Source organism: Felis catus, chromosome A1 (genome assembly GCF_018350175.1).
Source record: "Felis catus isolate Fca126 chromosome A1, F.catus_Fca126_mat1.0, whole genome shotgun sequence".
Taxonomy (NCBI): domain Eukaryota; kingdom Metazoa; phylum Chordata; class Mammalia; order Carnivora; family Felidae; genus Felis; species Felis catus.
This window is the reverse complement of record NC_058368.1, coordinates 33773439-33788308: the sequence shown is the minus strand read 5'-3', so window position 1 is coordinate 33788308 and position 14870 is coordinate 33773439. Positions and strand designations below refer to the sequence as shown.

Genomic DNA, 14870 nt, shown 5'->3' with positions numbered 1-14870 from the left:
GGTGAATAATGAGCATAGTGTGATTAAGTATGACTGAATAAAGTTCTATCCTTCATACTACTACTATTGCTAATAGTGATAATAACAACAATTATTCTAATAAGTCTGGCAGCTGGCATTGTTGAAGGATTAATATCTACAGGGCACTGTGCTGTTTCATTTAGTTCTTATGGCAGCTCTATGAGGTGGGAACAGGACCAGTTACGTAATTTTCAAAGCCAAATGCAAAGTGAAAACATGGGGCCCTTTGTCCAAAAAAAACCTGTTAATAATTTCAAGATACCAAAAACTGAACACCAAATCAAGATTCTTCTAAGTGTAGGCTCTATGTAACTGTTTAAGTCACATGCACAATGAAGCCATAAGAACTATAATTATCCCCCATTTTACAGTTCAGGAAATAAAGTATACATTCACTGAGGCTGCTTGTTCACCTATTTTTTCTGAATTTTTGGGGGCCATTGCTTACATGGAGATGCTCTAGCTTATAGAGTATAGAATAATTTAAAATGAAAATGTTGAATTCACAGACCAGAGACTGTTACATCCATCCACTCTTGGTGATTATCTAGAGTTAGCTCTTATGAAAACTTGTAGTTTTAAGATCAATATCCAAGCAATGCCTAGTGTGTTACTTTTCAACAATGAGGCCATACAACCCCAATACCTACTTTTCCAATGCCACCTCAGGACTTCTGATTTACACTACACTAAGCTTGAGCATGCTAGTCACCTTGATCTGTCTGGAGAGAGTTATCAAAAAAACATCAAAAGATGTCTTCAGTATTGTAGTATTTGAATACTGCTCAGAGATTGAAATCTACTTTCATTATTGAGCTTTTGACATTGGGACTTCATCTTGGGTGACCTGTACTTGTGAGGTCAGTTAGTTCACTCATGTTCTTTGTATAGGACCCCATACCCTTATCCATACCCTTATTGCTATACGGCTTTGTGTTACATCTTCCCACTCAGGGTCATTTCTTTCATTGCTGACCTCTTTCACAACCCTTTGTATTTTCTTTTCTACAAACTTTCTTCCATTTCAAAGATATCACCTGGGTTTTTAGCTAAACATAAGAGATTCTCTCAGCTTCCTACAAAATAAACAGAAACACTAAAATGGCTGAACTCGAGTTTTACAATTGTATAAATCCACAAAGATGAAGAAGAGAAGGAACAATTGAACTTAAGAAATAGTAAAACATGAAAGTCAACAAATTATGAAAACGAGTCATTGGCAATTGACCGAATGGAGCAAATTAAACTTGAAACCTGAGAGCTGGCCAGGAGGAAGCCCGTGAGGACCAAAGTCAGTCTCTCACTCAGAACTTGCACACATGCCTGGAGTGGAGACATGAAGAGCTTCAGAGTATGGGCATGAATAGAAGCACTAGAAGAGCAAGAATCTGTTGAAAACCAACCCTACCTCAGTCTCCCTTGAACAAAGGAGACATTTCTGCTCTTGCGATAGTAAATCTAGAAGACTGTGGATTGGGGCCTTCAGAGCTCACTGAAGGCACTGCAGGGTGAGTGCACTAAAGATGGAGAGATTAAGTCAAATCTACACATAAAAGATTTGGGCAGCCTGTTGCCGCATGTCCGCCTCCCAGTGTATATAGGCTTATATCCCCGAGGAAGGAGAATGCTGGGCTCTTTTCTAGAGACAATGAGAGGCCAAGAGAAAATATAAGCATTGAAATTTAGAAGTTTCTACTTAGTCTTTTTACATTGAATGTCATTCACTCACAATGCTCATGCAGGCTCACAAAGCTTCCAGATAGCGTTTTTATGCCTCATAGTATATCGTATAGTATACAGCCAAGAATTATGACACATTTGAGGAAATCTACATGGAACAAAAATGCACATGAAGGGAACAGAGACAATAGAACAGAAGAAATGTCTGTCTCATTCTTAAAGCAAGAATAGTGATAAACAATCAGAACACAGGGAAGGTATTGTTTTGAAATTTGAAATTTGTAAGGTAAAATGTAAATATAAATACTGGAAAAGACATTTTGGGAAATCATTGCAAGTAGAAAGAAATAGATGCTGATATAAAAATAATAAGAGGAGGGGGGCGCCTGGGTGGCTCGGTCGGTTAAGCATCCAACTTCGGCTCAGTTCATGATCTCACAGTTGGTAAGTTCGAGTCCCACTTCAGGCTCTGTGCTGACAGCCTTGAGCCTGCTTCGGATTTTGTGTCTCCCTCTCTTTCTCTACCCCTCCCCCACTCATTCTCTGTCTCTGTCTCTCAAAAATAAATAAACATTAAAAAAAAAAATTAAAAAAAAATGAGGAGGCCCTGGATGGTTTTATCAGTTAAGAGTCTGACTCTTAATTTCCATTTCAGGTCATGATGTCACAGTTGTGAGATTGTGTAGGGCTCTGTGCTGGGCTTGGAGGCTGCTTAGGATTCTCTCTTTCCCTCTACCTCTCTCCCCTCCCCTTCCTGTGTGCCTGTGGCTTTCACTCAACAACAACAACAACAACAAAAAAAAAAAAAAAAGGAAAAAGAAAAATTACTCCAGAAACTTGACAAGTCATAGGAAACTAAAAATCCTACTAAAAGAGTTCTAGGGAAATTGCAAGCCCAGTCAGGAGGAAATTATAAAATAAGTAACTGAAGAAAATTGGAAGGACATGAAACAGCCATTTTGAAGAGCACACCGAGTAGCTGAACAAAGAATTTTTCAGTTACCCATATGAAGGTATAATTGCTACACGATTTTTAAAAAAAACCTGAGAAAAATTAATGACCTTAAAATCTTCCAGAGAGAGAGACAGACAGACAGTGAGAGTTAGTTTATGCCAAGATTATCATGTTAAGTAATGGTGTTAATTTATCAAAGCACCCTTGAAAGTGGGAAGGGGAAGACAACCCTTCAAAATATAAAGGACATTTATTTCCAACTCAGTAGTTTACAAACTTTGTACATTATCTGTTACAGATGACGGTAGAATAAAGCAGTTCCATAAATGCAAGCTCTGAAAAAGAAAAAGAAAAAAAAGAGAAAGAAACAATGTTTTCTAGAAATAGTAGGAAATCATTTCCAGTAAAATGGATAATTGGTACAGATTGGAGCTAGAGAATAGGGCTCAGGAGGAGGCGGTTTTTCTATTTCCACCATATTAAAAAAAAAAAAAAAAAGCAAAGACAAAACTATTACATCATGTGTATTCACCATGAAACAAGGGTTTTTACAGTTGTTTTTTTTTTAACTTATTTTTGAAGGAGAGAGAGAGACATGAGCGGGGGAGGAGCAGGGAGAGAAGGAGACACAGAATTTGAAGCAGACTCCAGGCTGTCAGCACAGAGCCCCATGCGGGGCTCGAACTCATGAACCCCGAGATCATGACCTGAGCTGAAGTCAGCTGCTCAACCGACTGAGCCACCCAGGCGCCCCTACAGTTTTTTTTTTAAAGAACCTTGAAGAAGGATGGTGATTAGTACCCAGAAAGTCAAGCAAATATAAAAAAAAAATTGTATGCATTCACCAGAAAAATATTGCACAGTGCAGCAATGCCGATCATGTTACTGTTGAGGCTGACCTGCCTTACTGCCTCAGCTCTTACCCTCACTTACTGCCACTGCCTTAGTTCATCTCTCTTCTCTGCTAGTGTAGTTGTCTTGTAAATAATTTTCCTACTTTCAGCATTACTTCTCTTTCTTCTCCAGATTGCAGTTATAAATGATCTGGAAGAATAAAATTTAAAAACTGGTTGAGTTACGCACAGAGGAAACAGTTCCACATAACACATGTTAATTACCAAATGTGAATGTTTAGCTTAAATAAAGGGGACAACTTGGAAAATAAGTTTGGAGATAGGTCAGTGAAACATGAAATGGTTCTTTAATGAGTTTTTCCCTCGTTCTGTGAGAAATGGGCTGATTAAATCTGGTGTTGGAACAGTGAAGAGGTGGGAAAGCAGAGCTTAGCAACTGTTTGCAACGTACAGGTAAATCTTATTTAATGATGCCAGTTTGGTGACCCTTCAGTAGCAAAATGACAAGGACTTTGGTTAATGAGACTGATAGAAATACTAACACACAGGAAAATGAGGCATTTAAGAATAAGGGAGAAACTTTTGGCTATTGAGATAGATTGGATGAATAGCAGGATGGATAAGAAGGGATCGATTATTCTCTTCTGTGGTATTATTTAAGCAAAAGTTTTCCTCCATACAGAAAGTGTTTGCTTCCAAACGGAAGAAAGGCCCAACATCGTAATGTAATACATGCCAGTGGGCAGTTCAATTTTTGTTAGTGTCCGCATACATGCTGCAACACCAGGTCCTGAGTTAGTAGAAATAGAAAATTTTAAGATTATACTCATGTGTTCATTCACGGCACAACGAAATGGGAACTTTGGTAAAACAATGGGAGGAGTATCTGAAAAATCATTATAATAGTAAGAGTTACACAGTTATGAAAGGATATATCAAAGAAACAATAAAAACTCACGGATAGGGTTCTGCTAGTAACTAGTAATAGCTCATCTCTAGGGATTGAGCGTAATTTTGGCAAAATTTATCTAAGGAGATTGTTGCAGTTTGGGTCCAGATTGCACTCAGAGTTTGCTTTCTTTTCGGCTAATATTCCAGTCTGGGTTCCATACTATTTGTCTATTACAGTTTCTATACGCGTTGTCCCTTCCTTTGTTGGGGAGCAACAAGGCTTCTAAGACGGCTGGAAAAGATTGTCTCCATGATGTACGTAGCTTTACTCAAATTTATAGATAATAGAGTACATAATTAACTAATTCCTATGGTAGTTTGTTTTCCACTGATAATGATTTTTCAAATGCGTGTTTATAGTTACTAAAAAAAACCTTACTTCTCTAAGTGGTTTTGTATTTTCATTCTCTCTGAGAACTCTAATTTCTGCTCTGTTTCATGATGCCCTAGTATGAGTTTAAACAATGATTTGCCTTGGATCCAAGTTAAAAGTAATTCCATCATCACTGAGAAGCTGGTAATGACATAGAAGTTCCTAAAAACACTATTAAACATACTATTTATTTTGATTGTTTATCACTTTTCATTTAATATCTTCTAGGCTACCCAGTAGGAGTTGTATCAGCTCTACCCAAGTAATTGAGAGTTCCTACCTTCTGATTAGATTCTTCTTTTCACTGACTATGCTGCTATATCTTTTAGACTGCTCTTAGGTGCTTCTCTTATGCAATTCACCATTCCTCAAAAACATAATCAGTATTTTTCTTCCCTGTTCCTTCCTGGTCTCCTAGGAAACTTGATGAAAACTTCAGTCTGGCTGGAAAGAGTTTAAGTGTTTATATTAGCACGTGCTAATCCTTATAGCAGAAGGCTTTGCTTGTTTGTTTTTGTTAATTGAGTTATATTTTAAATGATTTTTCTTAACGATTTATACTATGTAAATGTTTTCTAAGAATTGTACAATATACTGACAGACTTAGGACAATTTTTCATATTCTTTTTCTTAACTTGTATTTTCAACTGTAATATTCACAACGTAAAGAAATTGTTACCTTTCAATGACAATTTGAGACACCCATTTTCTGGCCGGCCCAGAGCAGTTACTGCTAACATTATTGATTTTATTATTTTACTGACATATTGTTTAAAATGTAGCTTTTGTCTAAACTACAGAAAATTAATACTATCTTTTTCTGGTTTCTCATTGGTTGATTTTTTTCCTTCCCTCAATTTTTCTTTGGTATGTTGCTCAGGTTTTCTTAATCTTAGCCATTCAGTCTCCCGGGCGGTGGCCAAATAACTGAGAAACTAAATTTGTCTTGTTATTTGTTTTCTCCAATCCTTGTGCCCCAGGGCAGAAACCCACCCAGAGGAAGCTTCAGAGTAGGCTTTGAGTGAAAGTAGTGGCTAAATCGCCCCTCTGGATTAGGATATGCCTCTGGACATTATGTTTTCTTGGCTTCTATTGATCTCCCTGGTGAGATCAGGAAGAGATTTTCCCAAGAGGCATGAAAAACCACCCCCGAGAGTATCAGCTTCCATCATTCTGATTGACAGAGCTGGGCAGCTTATCCTGACAGTTTGCAACACTATAATTTAGATCTCAGCAAACAATCAACAGACTTTTCTGTTCTTTTTTTAATTTTAATTTCTACCTTCCATTCTTGTGCAGGATGGAGAATGCAGCAGAATGTGGCCAACTCCACACTGAATTTCTGAGGTTGTGAATTTTAATTCTTCTGTCACCAACTTCCAGTAGAACTCTGGCAGGTGACATGTCTCAGTTCCCTCTCCTTGTTTCCTTGGCAGTTAGCTTCAATGACAAATGATGGCGAGTGAATATCCTAAGCTGAAAATGTGCATTATTGAACACAGTCATTTCGATAACAAAAGTAAAAAAAAAATGTGATAGAATTATACTGTAGATTGTAAATAAAGGATTACCTTGAGCAGAACTCAACAATTTTCTAATTTGACTGAAACAATCTAAACTGAATAGCAAATGTATGAAGAAAATGTACAATTATGGTATCAGTAAGAAAACCCCCTTGGATAATAAAGAAGTATGGATGACTTCGACATGAAAAAGTGGGAAACAATGAAGAGATTCAAATTTCATGAAAATAGAGCATTCTTGGTCATGCGTTAAATATTTTTACAGGTGCCGTTTTATTATTCAGTCTTGAAAAATATACTATGCGATTGATAGAAATTTTACAGTAAAGCACAGACCTCAGCCCAGGTTAGTGCTGCTTAAGAAAGGAGAAAGGCATAACATGTTTCAGGAAATGATTCTGCTAGTGTATGTGAGTTATGTTTTTCTTTTTGCTTTTTTGGTCCTGAATATGGCAAAAAGGAAAAATCAGGTGAGACACTGCTTGCTACTGCTCAGTCATTGAGTCAGTCAATTTCGTATAGGAGATGTTAAGGTCAATGAATTCACCATCAGTTTAAAGCAAAAGTTGTAAATTGTAACCATAGGAAAGGGACAACAAACAGTGTTGAAAACAGTTTGTTAAGTTGATTATAGGTAGATACCCAGCACTCATAGGTAGCTTAACAACGAAACCACCACCAGACTGGAATCATGTCATGTGTTTAATATATTAAAATTTATGTGGTGGGAAAAGACTACATATATGTCTAATTTGACCTAGATGTTAGATAATATTATTTTTCTTCTCTAGATGGGAGAATAGCTAATTTGGAACTTCTGAAAGCTGCAAAGTTTTAGTGTTTACAAAATAGTCTTATCTTCGACAGGGCTTTCAAGTTACATGCACTAAATTTTGAGTTCCTTCTTCCGTGTGTCTCTTCAAGTCAAAATTGAATGCATTCCTAATTGACCTGCATTGAAGAGTTATTTGCATGACCACATATGTTAAAATTACCTTGAACTCACTGGCTAGTAGGTTTACATTAAGGTTCAGGTAGGTATGGATGCTAAACACACAGTTTAAATCTGTAGCCAATATCACCAAATAGACATGTCTTTTCACCTAAAGAAATAGTCATTTGGGATCTGCACAGTGACATCAATGAGAAGGCCAACTAGAAGACCCCAGTCTCTGTTCCAGCAAAAAGATCAGCAATTAGACAGTAATCCACAAACAAACACAGCTCTCTGAGAGCCCCGGAATCCACATAAGAAACTTCAGGAACACAGTGGAACATAAATCTTCGGAATAACTGCACTGGGGAAGGAAGAACAAGGTTCATTTTGCATGTGTCACCCCATTCCCCAAACTGGCTTTGCACAGCACCAACAGGGAACTCCCTAGCTTAAAAGAGTCCCCCTCACAGGGAAAAGGAGGGGGTGAATGACAAGTTTCCCTAGCCTTTTGGGGCACCGTACAAAAGTCCCGCTTAAGTTTCACCCCACCCAAAGACTGGCAAAGCTAAGATAGATGTATAGAGCCAGCTGGGAACAAGGAAGAAAAGCAGGGGATATCAGTATCAGCCATGTTGTGAAAACTTCTGCAGTGGGTACCTGCCAGTGACCTTCTCTGCAAATGACCCCATCTGCCCTGGTCTCTTGCAGATTTCACCAGGCATCATTGCAGAGGGGGCCTTCTGGGACTCAAGTTTCCCCAGATCTGCAGGTTATAGACACATGTAGAAATCCGTAACTGTTACCAATGTGAAGGGACTCTATTGTGTTATTCTCTGCAGTTTCTATGGCTTGACTGAAAATACCTAATAATCAACATAAAGAAAGAATCAGTGGGGATCTGGAAAAAAAGTTTTTTAAAATAAGACTAAAACACTTAGGAACTAGGTAGCTTATTTTCTTATTACTGTAATAATATAGAATATGATATTTTTGTAAAAATCTATTTCACAATGCTACATTTTTTTTTTAGCAACTTCTCATATGATCTATATAGTAGGCATTAAATAGCAAGCAGCAAAGTCCAAAGGAAACAGGATTTGGTTGCACGTGGACAGCTTTTAGAACTAGCTGCTGAGAGTGGTGATGTTTTAGGAGAAAAAGAAAAAGAAAAAGAAATTTTAAAAAAGTGTATTGAAATAGATTGTCATCTCAAAGCATCACTCTCCTCAGAAAAATACAAAAAGTACTGAATATATTGATAGAGCCTTTCTCTATTTACAAAGACCCTCTTAAACGTTTCACATTTATTCTGTACCAGTCCATAAGTTAGATATCTCTAACCCCATAATTAAAGAGGAAGGTATTCAACTAGAGAGGTTATGGAAGTGGCAAAGTTTGCGTAACTAGTAAGTACTAAAGGCAAGACTTCAACCAGGTTATTTATACAGGGAACCTGGAAATTTTGTCCAGTCTCACCTGCTATGGTCGGACTGTATCTCCTCCAACATTCATATGTTGAAATCCTTATCCCCAAAGTAATGGTCTTAGCAGGTGAGATCTTTAAGAGCTGGTGAGGTCATAAGGGTGGAGCCCTGATGAATGGGATTAATGCTATAATAAAAGAGTCATGCAGAGCTCTGCAGACACAAAGGGCAGTCTGTGACCTGTAAGAGTCCTCACCTGGCCATGCTGGTACCCTGATCTCAGACTTCCAGACTTCAGAGCTATGAGAAATAAATTTCTGTTGCTTTTAAGTCACCCAGTAATATTTTGTTATAGCAGCCCGAATGGACTAAGAACAGACTGAAAAAAAAAAACAAAAACAAAAAAAAACCACATTAGGAGCTTGGAAACAAAAGCAGCCTGTGAATTTTGAAAATTATGCACAGAAAGACTGAGAAGCTGGGAAGCTGGGAAGCTGACAAGTCACATAAGCCTTGTAGCAGTTAGTCTAGCCTGTGTGACTAAAGCACTAGTATACTCTATTTGGTTGATTCTGTCATTTCTTATTGTGTACTTTGTTCCTTCAACTACTCATTTTGCCCTCCCATTTTAAAGAGACCTTTCTCTTTAAAGATGAATGATTATTACTGTTCGTATTACTGATCATGTAAAGATTATTACCATTTGCAAATGTGCTTATGAAGATGAAACATGCATTTAATGCAGCAGAGTCTGAGTTTTTTGTAGCATGTTACCTAAGCGCTTTAACTGGAAGAGTGATGGACTGTGGTCTAAAACATAGAAACTCAGCAGATGAAAAAATAGCCCTTACCTCTGAAATTAAACATCCCCTTTCCTATTCAGAGAGAAGTGTTGGAAATATAATTACCTATTAATTTCACTTTTTAACTTTTCTAAGACACATCTAGAGTAGAATTGGGCTAAATAAATGTTATTATCTGTTTTCACTATGAAATAGGTAAATGTCAATTCTGTATTGGAAACAATGCAAATAAATTTTTGCTCTTTTCTCCCGATTAGGTTTTAAGCAGAGCCAAATTAGATGACAGCTTTAGGGAGGGAAGTTATTAATATTATGTCCCAGTGATATTACTGCCAACAATACTTTCAAATACTGAGAAATCCCTAATTTTATGACAGTGATGGAGTTTAGACAAATAACATTTTCTGAAAATATGCCTAATATTTTTAAATCACACATTTCCCTGGATAATTGATACTGAAGTTAAGTATAAATAAAAAAATAAATAAAACCCTTGACATATTCAAATAACGTTAATTGTAAAACCAATTGCAGTTTTTCAAGTCTAAATATACCATGTATATTAGTTGGGGAAACAGATCTCCAGAGAAACAAATACTTTCTCTCTGTCTCCCTCTCCCCTGATCCTTCCCTCACTCACTCCTCCCCTGCCACCTCTCTCTGTATATATATGATTATATATATGATATAGATATCATAATGATAATTATATATTCATATGTGTGTGTATATATATATATATATATATATATATATATATAATCCTGATGCTACAATAATTTCAGCAACACTATATGTTATGTTTGTATATAAGATTTTATGTAGAAAGAAAAAGATTGTAAGATTTTTGGCTCCCATGAGTGCAGAGGCTGGCAAGTCCAAGATCTGTAGGGTAGAGTGGAGAGCAGGAGATCCAGGGAGGAATTGAATTGCAGCTCAAAGCCAAAGTCAGTCTGCTTGGCAGAATTCCTTTCTTTAGGGAAAGTCAGTCTTTTTACTTTTAAAGCTTTCACCTGATTGATTGAGAACTACCCATATTATGGGGTGTAATATGCTTTATTCAGCCAACTGATTTAAACGTCAATTTAATCTAAAAAATATAACTTCACAGAAACATCTAGAATAATGTTTAACCAGATATCTTGGTACTATGGACTAGCTTGGTTGACACTTAAATTCACCATCACGTTACATATAATAATTCTTAAATTATTCCATAGATAGACCCATAGATGGTCTATCTTGTCTTTGTTCAAAAGTGGTTAAATAAGGACATGTGGGTGGCTCAGTTGGTTGAGTGTTTGTCTTTTGATTTAAGCTCAGGTGACAATCCCAGGGATGTGGGATCAACCCTGGCATCAGGCTCCGTGCTGAGTGTGGAGCCCGCTTGAGATTCTCTCTCTCCCTCTGCCCCTCTCCACTAGTGCTCTCTCTCACTCTCTCTAAAATAAAAAATAAAAAATAAATAAATAAATAAATAAATATAAAAACATTTTAAAAAGGAGCTAAATAATCTTTCTTAGTGATTAGTCCATAAAAAAGTATGATGGTCAGGGGTGCCTGGGTAGCTCAGCCAGTTCAGAGGTGAGTCTTGATCTTGGCTTAGGTCATGATCTCACAGTTCACTGAGATAGAGCTCCAAGTCAAGGTCTGTGCTGACAGTGAGGAGCTCTGGGGATTTTCTCTCTCCCTTTCTCTCTGCCCCCTCTTGCTTGTGCTCCCCGCACCCCTCAAAATAAATAAACTTAAAAAAAAGTGTGTTGGTCACCTAGGGCAACACTAATCAAAATACTGATGACTTCACATACTACTAAATGATATACACAAAGAAATATTGACGGCCTTGAAAACAGTGTAGGTAATCAACAGGAGATTTAGCTTTCTAAGATTTTTGAAAGTGGTTCATTTTAAGGGCCTCATCAACATTGCAATTGTATTGTTTTCATGAGAAATAATTGTAATAAGTAGTATTTCTTCTCACTTTTAATGTACTAGAAATTATAACTAAGAAATGAAATACGTATTTCATAGTTGAATATTAAGATAGTAAAAAATATCTTCAGTCCTTGAAAATTTATTTTGCTTTCAGTAATTTTTTTTATCCTAAGAAATTCTAGATTTGTTTTAGAAACTAAATCAGATATAGGAAAATAGAATAATTATTAATTTTCATGAATTTCCTGTTAAAGGTATGGGAGAAAACTTATATTCAAGCTCACTAAGTGGAGTTTGTATCTTCTGTTAGTTATTCTGCATTTACAAGGGCATGTATTTTTTTTAATTCCAGTTTCACAGTTAATATATGTTCTTACTTCTTGCTGAGCCTCAAGAAGCAGTTACTGAAAGGACAATTTTGATTTTATGCAGTAACATAATTTTATCTGTTAAAAAGTAGCCCATTACAATAATAGTCTATTACTTTCCCATAGAAAATATTTGACATTATTCCTTTCAGAGATATTTCCTATCTGTTACTTGTCTGGGAAGTTTTAGAGAAGTTTTAAGAGTTTATTTCCAAGAAATTCTCATTGACAAACATGCCAGTAATTTCATGTAAAATATATTTCTAAGTTTGTGACTTATCTTTAATAGTCATTGAGTTTTAAACAGTTTTGTTTTTGTTTGTTTAATTCTTTGCTTTATTTTTAATTGAAGTATAGTGGACATAAAATATCATATTAGTTTCAGGTGTCCAACTTAATGACTTGATGTTTATATACAACATGAAATGCTCACCATGATAAATGTAGTTACTATCAGTCATCATATAAATGTATTACAATATTATTGACTATATTCCCTATGCTCTACTTCCATTCCCGTGACTTATCTATTTTATAGCTGGAAGTGTGTACCCCTTCATCTCCTTTACCTATTTTGCCTGTTCCTTTAACACCTCCCCTCTGGCAACCACCAGTTTGTTCTTTGTACTTATGAGTCTGTTTTGGTTTTATTTTGTTTGTTCATGTTTTGTTTTAGAGATTCCACATATATGGGAACTCATATGGTATTTATCGCTCTCTAATTAGTATAATTAATATAATACCCTATAAGTTCACTTAACATAATACCCATGTTGTTTAAAATGGCAATATTTGGGACCCCTGGTGGCTTGTTAGTTGAGCATCTGACTTCGGCTCAGGTCATGATCTCACAGTTCATGGGTTTGAGCTAAATAATTGACTTGGGGGACTGCATAAATGGAAGTGCCATCAAAAAAAAAAGAGGGGGGCAGCTGAGCGGCTGAGTAAGTTAAGAGTTTGACTCTTGATTTCAGCTCATGTCATGGTCTCGCTTTCATAGGATCAAGCCCTGTGTCAGAGCTTCAAGCAGGCTCTGCATGGTCAGTGCAGGGCCCATTGTCGGGCTCGAACTCATGAACTATGAGATTGTGACCTGAGCCTAAATCAAGAGTTGGACACTTAACTAATTTAGCCACCCAAATACGCTTTAGCAGTATATTTTAACTCATAAAGCAAAACAGACATTTTAACATAAGAAAACAACTTAACAAATTTTTAGCCAGCACACTTAGACTATAAGAAATGCTTAGACTTGGGGCGCCTGGGTGGTGCAGTCGGTTAAGCGTCCGACTTCAGCCAGGTCACGATCTCGCGGTCCGTGAGTTCGAGCCCCGCGACGGGCTCTGGGCTGATGGCTCAGAGCCTGGAGCCTGTTTCCGATTCTGTGTCTCCCTCTCTCTCTACCCCTCCCCTGTTCATGCTCTGTCTCTCTCTGTCCCAAAAATAAATTAAAAAAAACGTTGAAAAAAAAATGCTTAGACTATAAGAATGCACACTTATACCATAAGACTATCACACTATAGGAGGGAAGATCTTAAGTATGAAGGGGAATAACATAAAATGAAAGAAACATCTGATCTAGAAAAAGAAATAAATTTTACCCAAACAGTAAGTAGTGGATTAAATATAAAAAAAATAATGTTTTTCTTTATTCTTAAATTAATTACAAGATAAGTGATTATTCAATAGGAAGATCAGACAACTGGAAATGGATGCCCACTTTCTCAATCTGATAAACGGTAGCAGTGATACTCCTAGAACTACCCTTTTACTAGTTCTGAAATATTTAATTATTTTACTGTTATATTGAGTAAAAGGCAAATTTGCTTATTCTCATACCTTCCATTCAACATTACACGGGAGTCCTACACTGTGCAATACAGCAAAAAAAGAACATTATAGACACAAGGACCAGAAAAGAGTAAATACTGTTGTTGCTATTGGCAAATGACATACATGTTTATGTAGAAAAGTCCTAAGAAATTTAGCAAAAAAACAAAACAAAACAAAAAACTGTTAAAACAAAAATTGAACTTAACCTTTCTCACTGGATACAGGGCCAATATACAAAAATCAAAGAATTGAAAAGAAAGACTCAAGAATTGAAGCATTTGCAATATTATCAAAAATCTAAATACTTAGGAAGAAATGTAAAAAAATTTTTTTTTAACATTTTTACATGAAAACATAAAAAGTTACCAAGGGAAAATGAATGAGACCTGTACAAATGAAGAAAAGTATAATACATGTATATCAGAAAACTCAGCTTTGTTTTGTTTTTAATTCTCCTTAGGTTGATTTATAGGTTGAATGCCATACAATAAAAATCCCAAAGACCTTTGTGTGTAAATTGAAAAGCTTATTCTATCCTTTATATAGAAAAATATAGGATGTAGAATAGATTTTTTTAAATCTTAAAAAACTATGTTAGATATTCAGTTACCTCATAGCACGCTTACTTTCATGGTAGACTTCGGTAAGCGGGACTATGATATTGGTGTAAAGATAGGCAAACAGATCAATGGAACAGAATTAGTCAAGAAATAGACTCATATATACATGGTATGGTGTGTAGAATAATGGCCTCCCAAAGATGTGCACATCCCAGTCCTCCAAACCTGTGGTTATGCTGTGCTACATGGCAGCGGGAAATTTAGGTTGCAGGTAGAATTAAGATTGCTTATCAGCTGATCTTGAAACAAGGAGTTTACCTTGGATTATCTACATGGGTCTAGTGTAATCCCAAGAGTACTTAAAAGTGGAAGGAAACAGAAAAGCTTCAGTGGGAAATGTGACAATGGAAGTAAATCAGGATGATGTCCCAGCATTGCTGCCTTAGAAGATGGAAGAATGTGGTCATGAGCCAAAGAATGTGGGTGTCTTCTAGAAGCTGGAAAAGGCAAAGAAACAGATTCTCCTCTAGAGCCTCCAGAGAGGAACATAGCCCTGCCAGCAGTTTGATTTTGCCTAAGAAGAGCCATGTTGAAATCCTAGTTACAGAATTATAAGACAATCGATTCATGGTATTTTTGGTCATTACATTTGT

General features: G+C 36.4%; 1 long non-coding RNA gene across 1 annotated transcript; it reads right to left on the bottom strand.

Annotated features, from left to right (window-relative positions):
* Positions 1-3502: 3502 nt before the first annotated feature.
* Positions 3503-8583, bottom strand: LOC123384349. Its single transcript, XR_006595317.1, has 3 exons — positions 6117-8583; positions 5115-5278; positions 3503-3700 (listed from the first exon to the last, which is right to left on the bottom strand). It is a non-coding gene; the product is annotated as an uncharacterized LOC123384349 (long non-coding RNA).
* Positions 8584-14870: the final 6287 nt, after the last annotated feature.